Below are 17,812 nucleotides of genomic sequence, written 5' to 3'. Positions count from 1 at the left end.
GTTCATTATGGAAGTCACAGTCAGAGCACTCTACTTCTGCTAATCCCGAGTGAGTGGCTGCAGCCTGGCCTCACATGCCAGCCCCTGCAGAGGGAATACCGGGACAAATCCTGGATGATTCCTATTTGGTGCTGTGAGAAGTTGGCTGACTCCATTCCCACTTTGGGGGGCTAAAAATCCCATTCCTAAGAAGAACTTGTTCAGTATTGTGAATGTGATTCGTGTTGAAGGATGCTTTTTGTTTGTCAACAAACATCCTATATACCACACCCTTTCAAGTCAGAACTGCTCACTGTTATCAGATGAAACATGTTATTTCTACATGTTTTCATTTATACACTAAACCATCTATTATTGGCATGTATGACTGAGTAGAATAATGAGTACTAATTGGGTAAATTTTCATAGAAATAATGACTTGTAGGGTATTTTAAAACCTTCAGAAGTTCATTAATATGTTACCAGAATGTATGTAAAGGAGAAATGGTACACATTGCTTGCGAAGATCATTGTTAATGAATCTCCTCCTGCACTACTGATGAGTAAAAATAACTATTAAGGTATCCCTCTGGAAAAGCTTTAAGATGAAAGATCAGTGGAACTGAAGAGGAAAAAATCAGACACAGAATTATGATGTTTGGCCACTTTTGGGATAATTTGCCTTCTCCCCTCTGGTGCAGGAGGGTACTGACTCTTCAGCAGCAGCACCTCTGGCTCTGCATCTCCCTGCCTTGACACAGATCTGCCATCAGCTGCAAAACTGAAAAAAGTAAGAAAATAAAAAAGTAGCTAAGTTTCACTCCAGGAAGCTGATTGTGCTCCTCCTGCCAGGGCTAAGGAGCAGCTAAAGCTGCATTGATTGAGTAATTGCTCTGGCTTATAGCATAGTGTCTTTGAGAGAAGTGTGAGCTGCCAAGCTGTTGCTCTTTAAACAGTTCAATAACTTAGCTCAGGTTTTGGCTGCAGTCCCCTGAGGATGCCCCTTTGACCATTTTGACTTCTTACAACTTTTCTGGCAGAAGTACAATGCAGAGAACACTGAACTCTCTCTCTTGCACAACAAGATATCTGGCATCAACCTCGTAAAATACTAAGGGAAACAGCAGTCTAATTGCTCTGGAGCTTCATGGGCAAGGTGCTCACTGTCCCAGAGCTTTGCTAGCATCTGTCTGAAGCTGAGCTAGACCAGGGCTGCATAAATGCAGAGAGCTATGGGAGTGACTGGGATTTCCCTGCCCGACTCTGCAGGACAGGCCAAGGTGGGGGGAAATCCCTGGGTGAGATCACTGGGAAGGTGCAGTACCAGAGGAGCAGACACTCTGGAGCCAGGAGAGTAACCTGCCAGTGCTGCCAAGTCCTGACTCAAACTCTCACAAGGGATATAGCTATCCAGGCTCTTTCAAACAGTGATTCAATGGGAACAACCTGAGCATCCCTTTTGCCCCATGTTTAAAGGATGAGGCAAATGAGGAAGGGGCTGCCCTTGGGGACTATGTCAATGAACTTCTGCCATGCTTCTCAAATGCTGGACAGATGTAATCACACAAAAAAAAGCCCAGCATTTGTGTAAGTGAATAATAATATAAGCCACTAAGACATTGACTTTGCAAAGCATCCTGCCAAAGTACCACTATTGACTCAACTAAAGGAGGGGCAGCGGACAGGAACACATCCATAGAACATCTCCTGAGTGCCTCAGGTTGACTAGTCAGAAGACTAGGAATCAGTCTGCAATCCTTTGGAGGATTTTTAAACCCATGGGTCTCCTGCTGGTGCAGTAAATGTTACTACTACAGATTGCTCTCTAGGAGCAGTATAACTACAACAAAAGAGGAATCCTGAAAGAGATTTAAGGTTTAAATTTCAACTCAATCTAAAGACACAAACAAATCATTCCCAACTCCAAACAGCATGTGATTTCTGTAATTGTCAGTAATCGTATCATTTTAATAAGTTATATATTTGATGCTACTTTTCTGGCTGATGAGAGGTTTAATATACCTGTATTGCTATCTATTTATATGCCTATCTATCTATATTTATATGAAAAAGCTTTCATGTATCTGTGTATATACATATTTTTTTGGTTGTCGCTTGGCTGTAAGCTGCCAAGGAAGGCTATGTGTTGCACTTTGTAAGGTACTTCTTTGTCCCAGCTTTCACACTGAAGGGCGTCATTCATCACTGGAAGAAAATCAAAGACAGAAAATAGAAGGAAGAAAAGAGAAACAAGTATGAGATACTGGCAGATAGTTGTTTTGTCTTCTTCTGGTGGTGCTCAACAAGGTGTGAGCAAGGCTTTGCATTCCTATGCATGCCAGAGGAATAAGGGCACTGCAAAGGCAAGAGATGAGACAATCTGTTAATGGTTTGATGTAGACATATTTTCTCCCTTTTTGTCAGGGCCCACATACCAATTTGTCAGATTCAGTGTTTCAGTTAACACCTGAAATACAGATAGCATTGGCAGGTTAGAAGTGCCAGCAATGTCTTGCATTTTCAATGCGTCACATAGGTTCAGCACAAATAATTAAATATTACGTGTGGTTCTTCAGGTAATAGATGAGTTTGGTGTGTGGCAGAATAAAAGGCACATTTATTTAGAAAGCTGGTGTAAGCTGATGAATTCCTCCAAAGAGCTAACAAAAATCAGAAGCTGTTTAAGTGACAGACTACTCGGCCTTAACTATTATCTTGAAATTTCATAGGCATCATAAAAAGACACTTCCTAAAGAACCTTTCCATGTGGCATACTACAGCATACTCCAGAGGTCTCCTCCAACCTCAGTCAATCTGTGATTCTGTCATGGGTGAGATGTATATTCTGGCAAGGAGGACATAGCTGACTTCTGCATTACTGTGGTACAGCTACACAGAAAATCTGTGAAATGCTAACAGAAAGTGAGTATCACAGTCCATAATGTTTTCTTGTTATATATGCAGATATTACATTTAAACTCTTCTGCCCAGTTCCCCCATTTTCAGTATGCCTTCAGTGCATAATCATTCTCCACTTACTGCCAACTGGGACATAGCAATTAATACTTGTGGTACCTACAGACATAAAGAAAAGAATTAACGATTATAGGATATTACTGTTATCAAGCTAAAGCTAGCCCTTGGTTCTCCAAACCTAATGTACGTACACTTGCAGTACACATACACATACAATGCAGTCTGAAAATTTCAGGGGATGTTACTAGTTTCCACTTGCATCACTAGCTTGAAATACCAGTGGGAGGCAGGAGAGAAGGAAGTTTTGATTGCATAGCACAGATTGACTGGCAAACAGTGGCGCACATTGCACAGTTCAAAAAGCACATACAGCCCTCAGAAGAGGATGTTGCCTTAAATAAAGCACTGTTCTTGTAACCTGATGAGAGGCGAGGGGGAAGCAGGGGAAGAGAAGGAAGGATGTACTGGATATTGTATTCCTGGCTTGAATTTTAGTATTTGTTCTCTACTTCTGTCATCTACCAGCTAACACAAGAATGCGTCATGTTATTTTACATTTCCTTTTGGAAATTTTTCTCCATTGTTTATTGTAAGCCCCTTGTTCACAACTAGAAGTCTTTTCCAATTTCCACTGTTTAGCCTAAACTCCTGACCTCTGGCAGTTCCCAAATCCTGTGGCAGCTGAACAACTAAAACATGCTTTTTCTGTCTTGTTCTAGACAGCACCTAGTTTCCAGGTTCAAAGATGAATTTATTTGCATTCGCTCAACAGACAGAACAAAGTTAGAGTTAATGCCAGTTCTTTTCAAGCGTATTTTGGATTGCTGCCCTTCTCTTAGATGTTGCTTCACTTTTAAAGCCCCAAAATGCAAGTTTTAATGAAAAATAAAATTAGCCTGACTAATAAATACATGATCTTGAACTCACCCTTATGTAAATGATTCAAAAATTACACTGTGACAAAAATGACATATTTAATGTTTTGGTTTCACAGAATTAAGAGTAATATGCACAGATTATTTTGGCCCAATTCCTTTATGAAAATAGTGAGTGGAGTAGACTTTTTTTATATATGTTCTTCAGTTCTGTTGTAATTAAACTTTCTTCCCTTGTTAGTTAGATTTCTTGATACCTAGGTAGACTTACTAAGCCTACAACTTGATTAAGACAACACAGTTTTGTCACAGAAATGGGGTTGAGAATGATTCTGACAGTTCTCTTGCCCTAAATTACAAAAAGTTTTCCTTTACCAGAATTAGTTATTCAGAATGGAAGTAAAAAAATCTGAAGTGGTTGCAGCATCAATATACCGGATAGGTATTTGCCTCAACAACAGTAAGTTATGGGGATCATAGACAAACTTCTCAAAAATGTTAAGCTTCTAAATCCAACATTAGACTTCTAAGTAAGCTGTTTCTCGAAAGTGCTGAACCTGCAGCAGTTCCCACTGAATGCTTAGGCTTGTAAATGCATGACTGAGAGGCACAATGGCAGTATCCAAGCGGAAAGGCGGTTGCTTTAAAAACCACCAGCACAGTATGCTTTTCTAATATACAGCTACACCTCACACTTCATGCACCAAGTTAAATATTTTAGTGCCAGCAAAACTGAGCTTATATGCAAAAGATTTATCTAATGTCCCACTGATGGAGGAAATAGTATCTAAAATATGGAAAGGTAGTAGATTCATATTTGTGCCACAAAGCTGCTCTAAGAAGAAGGTAAACATAACAATAAATGCCCTACCTTGCTTTTCCTAAATGAATAAAAAAAGTCTGCAATTAACGATCTGATTTAAAAGAAGTAGCCTCTTACTAATGCAGTGTATTTACTCTTGGTAGAGGAGATAAAGCAAATTCTACTGAAACCATATAAGCACTAAATTAAAGGCTACATTGAGAAGTTTGTATAGCAGGTCTTAAAATGGCCTCAAACAACTTGGAAGATTGAAGTACATCTGTTTTTTAAATAGTTACATTTTTAAACTTCAAAAAGTTTTAGTTAAAATGTAGGAATAGTAAGAAATCTGCGCTAGGTTCTTGACAAGCTTTGATTATTTCAGTATTCGTGTCACGATTTAATAGGAAAAGGATGCCCTCTCTCGGTCATAGCAGAAATAATTACTGGGATTATCTAATGCAAATACTTGAGATAGAACTGTACTCCTAGTGTCCTGCCTTGTAAAAAATCCCCATGTTTCTTCCAGATAGTAATAGTTTGATAATTTAGTGCTAGTCTTCCTGTAACTTGAGGGCAGAGTTTCCTCTGCTTGTCTTTAGAATTGTGCAATAGAAAACAACTGCCAGTGAGTAAGAAATATCTGCACTGTTCCCTCACACTGTTTCCATGAGGTTTCATTATCAAGGAATGAAAGAAATAATGAGAACATAACAGGAGCACCACACATTTGGAAAATAACCATATTTCCCATATCTCATTTTGCATAAAACTTTAAGTTGAAGTTGTATCAACTAAAGTGTACTGTCTGAAATCCTACGGTTAATCTATCTGTAGAAAACTTTAGTAAATTATCATAGTAATATGCTTTAATAAAGACTCTGAAATGTCACTATGGGCCTAAGGGTGTTGTTTTGCTTTCTTCTTTCCATGACCTAATTGTTGAAAGGAATTAATGTCGCCATCTCTGAGAACAATTTGTGTCTCTAACCATTCCTGCATTAATAGAATTTTCTGGTGTTATGTGCTTGCTTGGTAAATGCAAGTATCTCCCTAGGTATTTGGCTCAATGCCTGCATTGCTTGAGAAATTGTTTGGAGATTGGCTTTATGATTAGCATAATTATGCTCATTTTTATTCTTGGTTTACTTGCCAGATACTCAGACTCAAAGCTACTTCCTGCTTGTTCATGTTTTGTAGGTGATAGTCTGGTCATAGGATGCTTGTTTTTCACAGCAAGACTGCTGTGATTACAGGATCAAAAGAAGTAGTAGATAATGTCTTGCAATTCTATGTGATGTCCTAGAATGGAAATGCACTGGAAAGGTTTGAACATGTTTGATTTAAACTGTAGTTTCTTATATAACAACAGCAGCTTCATAACATCACAATAAGTAATTAACTCCTTGCAAACATGCTGTAACTGATTCAGAATATTTCCCCCTCCAGCATAATTACCTGATACCAGTAAGAGACATTTCTTATATATTCTTATATATTCATATAATATTTTTATATTATTCATATATATGACCACAATATAATTATATCTATAATAGGAATTTTTAGCTCATAGTGCAGTGTTTTGAATCATATGGTAACCAAACCTTAGAAGAAAACTAGCAAAAAAAAAATTTACAAAAGCTTTACTCTTGAGGAAGGGAAGCGTTCCATACACAAAACTGTACTTGCAGATAAAGATGGATAACTGGAAAAGAAGAGGCCTGAGTCAAATTCTTGGGAAGCCTGAAGTTTGTTTGAAACTTCATAGAAATATATGATGTGGTACAAAACCAGCACTGCAGAAACCCTTCTGTACAAGCTTTTCAAAGGGAGAAATATTTTCAGTTCTGAAGGACTATCTTTCCATTCCTAGTTGTGTTAAAATCAGATTTATCCTTAGAATATCTGTCTGGTCTGAAGCAGCAATAACTTTCCAGTTAGCAAATGTATCACGCTGAAAAAAGGGAGTTTTATTAAAGTGAAAAAGTTGTTAGTAGGGAAGAGACAGAATCACAGTATAAAGTAACATAAAAATAAGTTAAGTAATATACAGTTTAAACTCATGGGCACAAATCTGAAGCTTCCATTTGTCTACAAACAAGCCCCAGAGAACCCAAGACAGCTCTACCTGAGGAAGTATTTATTGCCACTTTGGAAGTCAGGAAAGGGGTGAGGACGGTTTGGTGGCTCTACAGCATATTCACACTGTTGACATGGAAGAGCCTAAATCTAGTGACATGTAGACAGGCTACAACTGCTATTGAAACCCTCTTTGGTGAACGAACTATAGGTATTGTGCACTGATGACAGAGGGAGAACAAAGTTGCTGTAGGTGCCAGCTGATGAAAGGACCACACTGAATGATACAGTTTTAACACTACATTCTGAAACTTGTTCTTTATTACAGCACTTTACTATTACTTTATTGTACATACTGCTGGTGTATTGCAATGCAATCTGACTGTAGAGGAAACCCTACAATTTCCTCTATAGACGTAAACATTTGCTGGAACAAAGTCTTCCTGACAAAAGCACCATTAAAGAGTTCTCAAGCAGCTCAGTGTCAATATGATGAGATAATGCTTTTGTATTCATTGCTTTAAAGCAATAATCTCTTATAAATTGAAATATTAGTGAGAATGAAGTAAACCAGAAGAATAAATCCCATATATAGTCAATACATACTGACTCATCATCAGTGTGAACACGCACGCTATGCAGGCATAGACATCTCTTCACAGCTTTCTTTTCATGAAGCAGCAGTATGTGAGCCCAGTCACATACCAGATAAATTGTCTGCAAGAAGACTTACTGAATGCACTACTCTAAATTCTTAGTTGAAATGATTAAACACAGCATTCAGCTCATGTTTGAGGCTGTTCAGGCAGTTAGATCAACTAGCTATGTCCCATAGTTTGTTTGGTCTGGCTAAACACCTACAGGCCTCAGCTGCCAATCATTTTGTAGACAGAAATGTATTTAAGGGAAAAAATTGTTTATGCACATAGAAGCAAAGTTTGTCCCTTCAAAAAAGTAACATAATTACATGCTGGATAGCAGCTGTTCTAACTATAGCATGACTAACATTGCTTTTCCTGCCAACCACTTCTTCCTTCCTTAGAGATCTGTATCCTCAGATTCATTTTGCTGCCTCTTATCTCTTAAAGACAACATATTAAAGAAATAGTTACTGTGTAAAATACAGCACTTTAAAGCAGATCCCAATTCTGAGGTAAAGATCTCCCTCATAATGCTCATTTTCTTTCAGAAATCTAAATATTAGCAGATCAGATGCAAATATTTCTATTTGTTGTGTCTCAGGATGCTTCTCAGTGAGACCTTTCTCTCTTCTACCCAGCCAGCAGCAGAAGTATCATTCACATTCATTACATTCTTCAGGGTGCAGTTCTAGAAAAACCCTCTTGTTATTATGAGTATTACTACTTCCTCACTCCTTTCTATTTTTCATGTTATTTTATTTTAAAAAGCAAATTGCACCCTGCCTCTCCCCTTTCCCAAGACATGCTCGTACACTACCTTGTTACCAACAATAAAGATAACACACCATCAGGTTATAGAGAGGACAACACAGTCCTGAAAAGGTTAAAGAAACACCGCATAACCCACTGTTGAGTACAAAGGTGTAGTGTTTTTTTATAAGGTGCTGCAGGACAGGACCGACAAGGAGCATAAAGCAGCGTATTAAGTTTGCAGCACAGATAACAGTTTGTAGTAATGTAGATAAATAGATTATAAAGAGTCACCACTACCTACAAGTTCCATCTACAGCACTACAGGGTGTAATGAGTGTTTTGACTTCCAGGAATTCTGAGCAATTTTAAATTTTAGTATAACATTGCAGGTCAACATATTTCGCATTTCATAAAACTTGCATCAAGTTAGCTATTATAAAAGCCTTCCATAACCGGTCTTGATACCAGTAACATGACTGAAGAAATACAAATAGGGTAAGAAGCATTTTCTTCCTGTGGGAATTAATCTTTAAGAAAAATTTGCACAAGTTATCAAAACTTTTTTAAAAGGTGAAGCTCCCCCCAGCCCTTTCAGAAAATCTGATTCTGAGCACTTTGTCATGAAGTGACTTAAAAGAGCTCCTTCAATTACTAAGCACTTCATTAACAAAAAAAGCTATTTTTCTCATGAGAATAGGCTAACAACCACTGACAATTAAAACAATTTATATCTCACAGAAAAAACTTGGCTCTTTTCATTCTCAAAAGCAAAAACCATCTCATATAAAAAATATTGGAATAGTGTGAAGATTTTCAGTCATTCCACAGCTCCCATTAATGCTTTTGTGATTTAAAAAAAAACCCAACTAAACCCCATAACAGTGTAGATTTTTCTTGTTTGGTTTGTCTTCTAGGTAAGGTAACAACTTACACTGAAGACAAAATTCAATCTTACATTTGGTGACAGCCATCACGCTCCTGAAGATACCTGAAATACCTTAATTTTATTGCTTTTTAACTGGAGCTCTAGACAAGCTAATTTAATGTGGAATCTCTGATTATTGTGGCTTAGGAGTTTATGCTGTTGTGATGCTGATACTGAAGATAGCAAAGCATGTGTATTTGAAGTGCTGTGAGAATGACAATGAAAATCCACCGAGTTTGCAGGGAGGCAGTGGATAAAAGAGAGGCCTTCAGACATAACATGCCTTCTTTCCTGCCTTGCTCAGAAGTGACTTGATGTTAAATTTTGCCTTATGTAGCCTACATTGCCAGGAAACTAGGTTTACCAGCTAAATTAAAATGAATGATTGTTTTTTAGCTAACATAACCTCAGAAGAGAAACAATGAGCCACAATTTCCATTTCACATTTATTGTAAGACTTATGAGCTATTTAGGATCCTTCTGGGTTGCTGTGATGACCTAGAGGTTCCCAGTAGGTCAGTATTTGGCACTGAGGCACCAAATACAACATCAACATCACTGTTAACACACCTGGAGAAGTGTTAATTGTCAAAGAAAGAAGATTACCATAGCGCAAACAAGTAAAGCCCCTCCCTCATGATTTGGAATACTTACAGGTAAAGCCACTTGACCAGACAAATGCAAACCTACAAAACTCAGAAAATAAAAAAAAGGGTTGGAAGAAAGACAGAAGGACTGAATGAGACAGAATCCCAGGTGTCAACAGGACAGTTCTCCACAGAATTATTTACAATAGATGGGGTTTCTGTTAATTATCCACTGGAAATACTACAGCCATTTGAACACAGAAACAATCAGCACTATAAACTTTACTTATCTGTACATCAGGTGGGGAAAATTCAAGACTGCACAAGGGGGCAAAAATAATCCCCACTGTATTCATCACCCTAAGTTAACTTGAAAACACTACTATCCACTGCTTGAAATGGCATACAAGCAGCTGTCTGTGTGACAGGCAAGGATCACATACCAAAGTTTCCTCATCTGATTAAACCACAAGCTCTTGACGTGGCTACACTGGAGCTGGTAACCTTTTAGCTTGCTAAAATAAATCTGTGTTTCTATTTTAAGGTGCAGAGCAACTTGCTGTGCAATGTTCAGCTGAACTGATCTTGATACCCAGCCTTATTTTTGTGCTGCCTTCCTTAGAAAGCATCTGTGGACTTTGTGACTGCAAAGTGCATCAAAGTCAGATGTCCTCTGCAAGAGTCAAAGCTTTGTCAGGCTCTTCCAAAAGTCACAAACCTAAACTGGTTAGTGATTTCATTAAGAGACTAAACATGCAGTCAACGTCTCCCCTCCCTTGTTGAATCAGAATGTTCTGAAATCAAAACTCCCTGATTTCACCTAACCACTCCCAAATTTTGTTCTCATCCATTCTCATGGGTTCATGAAACTACCATAATGTTGTTTCCACATCAGGTTTAGCAATGATGACCACTGACAGTGTGCCGATTAATCAGCTCTTGTTCCCCTTCCTTTTACTCTGATCACATCTTTATTTTTTTTCCAGCTCTGATACTACCTGTGGCCCCAAAAGAATCAGAAAAAATTATCTGCAGAATTTGTTTCCTAACAGCAAAATGTAATTCAAACTATTATTTGCTCTTCTAGACTTCTGCTGCTTTTCAGCTACAAATCGCATGAAAGGCAGAGTAAAAAGCTGTGCTGCTTTAAACCACAAATATGAGTCTATAACAAACACCAACTTCACTAGCATCTCTTAGTCTCTCACTGATGCTCCAGTTACCCTTGAGCTACCAGAGGGACTGGTCCTCCTCCTGCATCCAAGCCCTCCTGCAACCCCTGAAAACCAGTCTGGCAGAAAGGCAGGAGGAAGAGCTGAGAGGGAAGCACCGTAAAGTATTAACACCAAGTTTAGAGACTGTTACTACCTGATGATATTTTCTCTCAACAGAAGTTACAATTTGAGTTTGATCTTTTGTTTCAAAAATGTGTATTTCGTATTTTAAAGGGGAAAAAATCCTCTTGTCAGAGTTCCTTGCAGTGGAGAATGAAGTGAAGGATCTCACCTTATACAGCAGTACTGTTTTGATTTGGCTTGCACTTTGTTGCTAGTATGGTGTACAGACAAACACCATTGGAAAAAAAAGTCTTTGCTTTTCTTCAGTCAAAATATTTTGAACTGAAGTAATGTGAAAATATTCAGCAAGACGTTCTTACCTTTACCTTGGGACTTCAATAGCTAAGACAAGATTACATTTTATAAACACCAGGTGGAAGTCCTGATTATGGCTAGGGTTTGTAATGTGCTATCACCAGAAGCAAATATTTGGAGATGCAAGGCTTTTGGTTGACTTAACAGTCTTGAGGGATGTTATGGAATAATTTAGGTGTTTATTTTAGGAGGCTGAGTAACTGTCAAATGAATCCTTCGGAAAAAGGCCCTAGTACCATATACTGCTTGTATGTTGCAAGGGTTTAAGAGTCTAGATTTTTACCTAACGTAATTCCAGGTGATAGATAATATTTCTTTATAATATGTTATACATTATACATATGAGAGATGTGTATATATATCATACAGCTACTATAGATACAATAAATTCTAGAGACATATATCTATCTAGGCATTAATATAACTCTAGGCAATGACTCTCCTGAGGAAGGCTGGGTTAGGTATTGCTCCTGCAATAATGATAATTAAGGACATGATTATTTCAGATTAGTGTTTTGTGTGCATAGTAGTTCATACATAGTAGTCCACCCTAAAAATACCTTTCATATGTCTGTCCTCACCTTAAAGTATTATTTACACTATTCTGAAATAATGCTTTGCAAGTCTAGGCTTGTACATTTTTGTTTTGGCACTGTGTTAAATCATCAAACTACACAATGTTTTGAGACTTAGACACTGTTTTAAGTATAAAACCCCCTTGAAATAATCACTGAGGTAGCAAGAAAAAGAAAGACAATTACTCAATACCTTTGTGATTAGGACACAAGATACTGTTGACTAGTTTCTGCTGCTCTGAAGATCTGGCTGGCTGTATGAAGCAGAACAGCATCCACAGTTGAGAAAAAAGAGCAGCCAGCCTCGGCTTCCATAACCCTTTGATTAAGGCTCTGTTTAGCAAAGCAAGACCTATGAATTTCAGTCATTTCAGTTCCAGAAGGAAATCAAACAACTTGCCCATATCTGAAGGGAAGGCTAACATACCAGACTTTTTGATTAAAAAGTGTCTTCTCCCTCTGCACACATGTGAACTTGATCCCATCTTTTGTAGTCAGTTTTCTCTGTCATCATACTGCAACAAGTTTGACTCCTATTTAAGAAACAGTTTGGGAATATCTGAAATCATATGCTTTAATGAATGTACTATTCACTTCTGCCCTGCCTCACCACCACTATAGCCAAAACACGTAACTTGCTAAGACTTGGTATGTATGGGCATGTCCTAACCAAAATCCTATTCAAGTACAAGATGATTTTCATGTTAATTTAATTATCACACACCTACTAAAATCTTCAAATCCTGTGGCAAGAGTGGGTGATACAGGAGAGTAAGCAGGACAATTAAGACCATGGGCTCTGCATAAAACGTGGGAGATGAGCAGCTCCTTTATCTGCTACTGCTTGAGAACACAACCTACTTGTTACTTTAAAAAAATTAAACACAACACAGTGCCTTCTGGTAACATAATTATTGCTTAAAATGAACTTGTATTGGAGTTACCAGTACAGGTTTTGGAAGTGTGACACTAAAGAGAGGCGAGCTCTGCAACGGTCTTAGTTTAAGCAGGGCAGGTCCCAGTTTGTGGCATTCAGTGAAAAGCACCAGGACCTTTCTTAATGCCACACGATCCTCTTCAAAAACACAGTGCCAGAGTCCATTTGCTTGCTGGGCTTTCTCTTTTTCCTGAGTGACTCCCAGCACTCCTGCTGGCCTTTGGCACTACGGCACTATTTGTTTTCTGAGTATACTTTTTTCTATCCCCAGTGAAAACTCCAATTATTTTAAAGCAAACAGAAGATTAATCTGGGGGAGGGGGAAATCTGACTTCTGAGAATTACATATCTTACCCTTCTGAAGCTGTCACAAACACAGTTTGTCTATGAGCTGTTAAACAAAAAAAAAATTTATGTCTTAACCGTGATTCAGATCCCAGCTTTGTCCTGATAGGAAAGACAAAAATCTGTCAAAACCTTGTCAAGTCCTCACAGTCATGGGGCATTATTTCCTAAACAGCTCTAGGAAGCTGCCCCTTCCAATTGAGATGCTTTCCTAGACTCTCAGCCACCTGCCTCTCCTACCCCATCTATCCCTTGATTCCCTTTCAGTCCTTAAAACTGAATCAACAGGGCTTCAGTTCCACATTCTCAGGTAGCTGATCCAACAAGGCCTTGTCAGTACAATGGAAACTCTGGGCATCAGTAATCAGACAGGATTTCACTCACCCTTCTCATTTCAACCCCTGTCGATAAACTACTCCACATCTTCCAGAGAAAAAAGAGTTACTGCAAATGCCTCCTTGTCTGAAGATACTGCACAGCTCAGCTTAGCAAAGGCAAGAGAAGGAGCTGAAGAAATTCCCAATACTCATATTATTTCCAGAAATCCAAACATTTTCTGCCAGAAAAAAACCAAACAAATAATACCTAGCATGTTACATTAAATAAACATCCATAAAACCACATCTGCTGTGTATCTTACTGTATCCTAGCTTTTATATTTTTCTAACTTTATTTGTGTATAATTGCTTTTAAGTGTTCTCTGGCTCTAAAATGATTGGTGACTTATGAGGCATTATGCAAATAAATAGAAATACTGTTGTGAATACAATGGACTGGAATTCAAATAAAATCTTTTCCCTTCCCCTACAGCTTTTCAGTGTGTTTGTGGCTTCTTATCTAAAGAGTTTAGTATAAAAGCTGTGGGAATAAACAGGTCTAACAAGATTTGAAGTTTATCTCAAGAGATCTGTTCCTGACTGACTTTAAAACTGAACTCCTTGTGCACAGACTTGGCGAGTCATATTTGCATAAACCAGAGTGTGCTTCTGAAATCTTGGAGGAAATAAAGGCTGTCCTCTACAAATTAAGACTTTAAACTGTGATTCAGTGATTACCCACTTGGCTCTTGGCTTTTACCCACATCATATATTCATGCATAAGAGATTAAATGTGGTCGCTAGTACTTTGGTCAACCAACACAAGAAGCCTAACCATATCCGGCTAACAGATCACTTCCCAGATTTCCATCCTATGAAAATGTATGAGGAACTCTTATCATAGTAGTCTGACCTATATTTTTCATTAATAGTTCCAGCCTCAGTAGTATTTTGAAGGAATGTACTATTCCACTTTGCACAGCCAGCATGATTAAATGAAAGCAACACTTCCTATGAGTAAACAAACATCTAAGCTAACAATTGAAGCACTGGAGTGCTTTTCTAGATGTCTCTTGGAGGTCTACATCCTTTTATCTTTCAGGAAATTAAGTTCATAAATCCTAGAATTAAATTCTAAAGTCTCTGGAAAATATTACTTATGCATGACTAGGAGCTGAGAAAGCAGCTTCTGAGCCAAAGACTGAGAAATCCCCAAAAGCTGCTAGGCAGCATACAGCTAAGTGTAAATGCTGCCAACAGGCCAGGACCATAAATCTTGAGATGTGAAGGTTAACTAGATACTTTTATGCTGTATTTCCTTTCTAGTTTACTGCCACTATATTCTCATAGCCTAGTTTTTGTTATGAATACAATCTTCAGCGGGTCATTATTTTTTGTGTGTGCTCCACAATAAACCTGCATGTGACATAACCTGTACAAATTACTGCTTTTTGGCTACCTTTTTCACTCTTACATCAGACCAGTATGGAAAAAAACAACCAAAAGGCAATTGGGTTCACATTAGCTTTTTATGTATGTCCTGGGTTCAGCAGTAGCAGTCATTTTTTTCTCCTTCTTAGTAGCTGGTACAGTGCTGTGGTTTTGACTTTCGGTCTGGGAACAGAGCTGATAACACCAATGTTTTTAGTTACTTCTCAAATGTTTAGTCTGACCAAGGACTTCGTGAGTCTCATGCTCTGCAGGGAGGATGGGAAGCAGGGAGGAAGCAGAGACAGGACACCTGACCCAGACTAGCCAAAGAGGTATTCCATACCACAGCACGTCATGCCCAGTATATAAACTGGGGGCAGTTATCCGGAAGGGCTAGTTCACTTCTGGGTGGGGTGAAGCATCGGTCTGCATGTGGTGGGGTTTTGTATTCTCCTCCCTTGTTATTTCCTTTATTATTATTATTATTACTTTTAGTGGTAGCAGTAGTGATTTGTGTTATACTTTAGTTACTAAACTGTTCTTATCTCAACCTGTGGGAGTTACATTCTTTTTGCTTCTCCTTCTCATCCCTCCGGGAGCGGTAGGAAGAAAGGGCTGGGGTGGGGAGTAGACTGCGTGGTTCTGATTTACGGCCTGGGCTTAAACCACGACAATGTATTTCACAAAAAGAAAGCAACAACCAAACTTTCATGAAATCATAAGGGAGCAAATGCAGTACAAAGCTACTTTTTGAAGAGTCCATGGTAGCCTATTTGCCATTACTAATCACTTTTTATAGGATTTAACTGCTAATCTCTCATACAGCTCTGGAGATAGAGTAAGGATTTGGTCTATAAAAAAAGCCAGAAAATGGGGAGAAGCAAGAAGTCCACTTCTACAGAAGAGCAATTTGGGCATTTGGGCAAAGTCACTCCTGAATTATTGTATGGAAACTTGATTAATATTTATACTCTACAAAATACTTTGTTACTCTCCTTTTCAAATAAATGTAGAACTATCATATTACAGGACAGGTAATTTGTTATTGATGATCAAATCTCAGAAGCTAGGAAGATTTACTTCAAATCTTATCTGAAGTTTGGAACATTATAAATTATTTAACTTGAAAGAAATCCATCTTTCAATTATTCTGTTTTCCTAATAGGAAATAGCAGGGTTAGGAAAGGTGAGGATTAAGAAGTATCTTTAAACTGGATGGATAAAACAAATCAATAGGATTTGGTTAATTAGAATAATGTGGTTTTTTAATTTGTACTGATCTTCTTACTAGCTCTGGGAATTGGAAAACATCTGCAACACAACACACACTGCAAATCTGCCCCAGGAAGAAGATGGGGAAGACACCACTCAGAAGTACTTTCTGCCCCTTTATACAGGTAGCCAAGGTCCTTGCAGAACCAACACGCAGCTCCAGGTTTCCATGCACCTGTCTCCATGCATCCTTCCAGCTTTCCTGGTTGCTGAAATGCAGAAGCGACCTTTTTCAGTTACTTTGTTACTTTCATTTATGGATGCTTCCAAAATGATTAGAGATTAATAAAACATTTACTATAATATTCATACTTCTAAATATCATTTTGTATGTGCATATACAGCTTTAGCCACACACAGCTGTGAATGTGCTATTTGTAATAATACCATTAATGAAGCCAATTCTTTCATGCTTAGCGACTTCACACAATACTACTGGGATTTCTTAGTTTTCTGCTCACCATCACTATCATTGATTCCCCAATGAGTACTTGCCTGGCTGTGACAAGTTCAACATCCATCAGATTAATTTGTAATAATGCATGAATGGGGAATGGGAAACAGTGGATTTGGGTTTCATTACCTTAGACCTTTGCTTCACTTTCAATTTACTGAAAATAAGCATTATAATATAAAACTTTAATACAGTATTTACATGCTGATTTTAACTTACCAATTTAACTCTTGTGTGGTGACAGCATAAAACCCAGGAAAAAGCTGTCATCTGTAGGGACTTGGTCTACTTTGTGCTACTTCAGTTTCTGCCTCTACCACACACCAAGTAAGCTAGCCTATACATTGTATGTTTGTAATACAGTTCTCCACAACTTTCAAATCCCCTAGTCTTCTTTTGTAACTCCTTTCAGTGTAGGATGGACTTTGTTGTTTCCCAGTAAGTCCTCTTGTCAAGCTCTGAAGCTATTCTAGTACTTGCTTATGGTCCTCTCTTTTCCTTATATTCCAAGAAGCTAAACTAATAACATGCAACTCCTTATATTCCACTGAAGCCCAAAGCTGTTGATTAACTTAGGAGGCACCTGAGCTTCCTAAGAGCCATACCATAGCCTTTAAAGTTTCCCAGGCACTGAAGCCATGTGTGCTTTGATGCTTAGGACCTAGCTAATATCAGAGCATGAACATTCCTCTCCCTGAGGAGAGCTCTGTTTACCAGGCATTCTTGGGGAACACCTATCGAGTATCAACAGGATCTGGCATCTCAGGAAATGTAATGGCAACCATAACAGTACTAACAATTAAAGCTAATTGCATCACTTCCCCCTTTATTCCCTACCACAATTGCTATAATGTTAAGGGCTAGCATCCTGGAGGGATGTGCTAGGCTCCAGTAATTGGTTTCAATTATTTTTCCAATCCACATGTCAATGTTTGTAAAGTATGTGCTCTGTTCTTAGGACAGCAGCTGTAACGCTAGTCTCTTCTCAGGCAGGTAGAATAACTACTTAGCTCCAGAATCAAGTCCAGGTGTCTTTACTCTCCCTGGTCCAAGGAAACAGATTTTATCCTTATCAGAGGGACCTATCACAGAGAAGCCACAGTCCTGACCAAACCAAAAATCTAGTGGTTAAATTATTTCTTGAAAGGTGGCAGCCACAATCCTGACCTTACATAGGTACAAGTAAAACCAAAACTGAATTCTTGCTTA

General features: G+C 38.3%; 1 protein-coding gene across 1 annotated transcript in view; it reads right to left on the bottom strand.

Moving 5' to 3' along the window:
- CUNH4orf19 (chromosome unknown C4orf19 homolog) overlaps positions 1-17,812 on the bottom strand; it is a 266,923-nt gene that overhangs the window by 168,346 nt on the left and 80,765 nt on the right. The window lies entirely within an intron of this gene.

Source organism: Pezoporus flaviventris, unplaced genomic scaffold (genome assembly GCF_033815535.1).
Source record: "Pezoporus flaviventris isolate CSIRO_AGI_PZ_B2104156 unplaced genomic scaffold, CSIRO_AGI_Pfla_v1 ptg000002l, whole genome shotgun sequence".
Classification (NCBI taxonomy): Eukaryota; Metazoa; Chordata; class Aves; order Psittaciformes; family Psittacidae; genus Pezoporus; species Pezoporus flaviventris.
The sequence above is the reverse complement of the archived record's forward strand: the minus strand, read 5'-3'. Positions and strand labels throughout refer to the sequence as shown.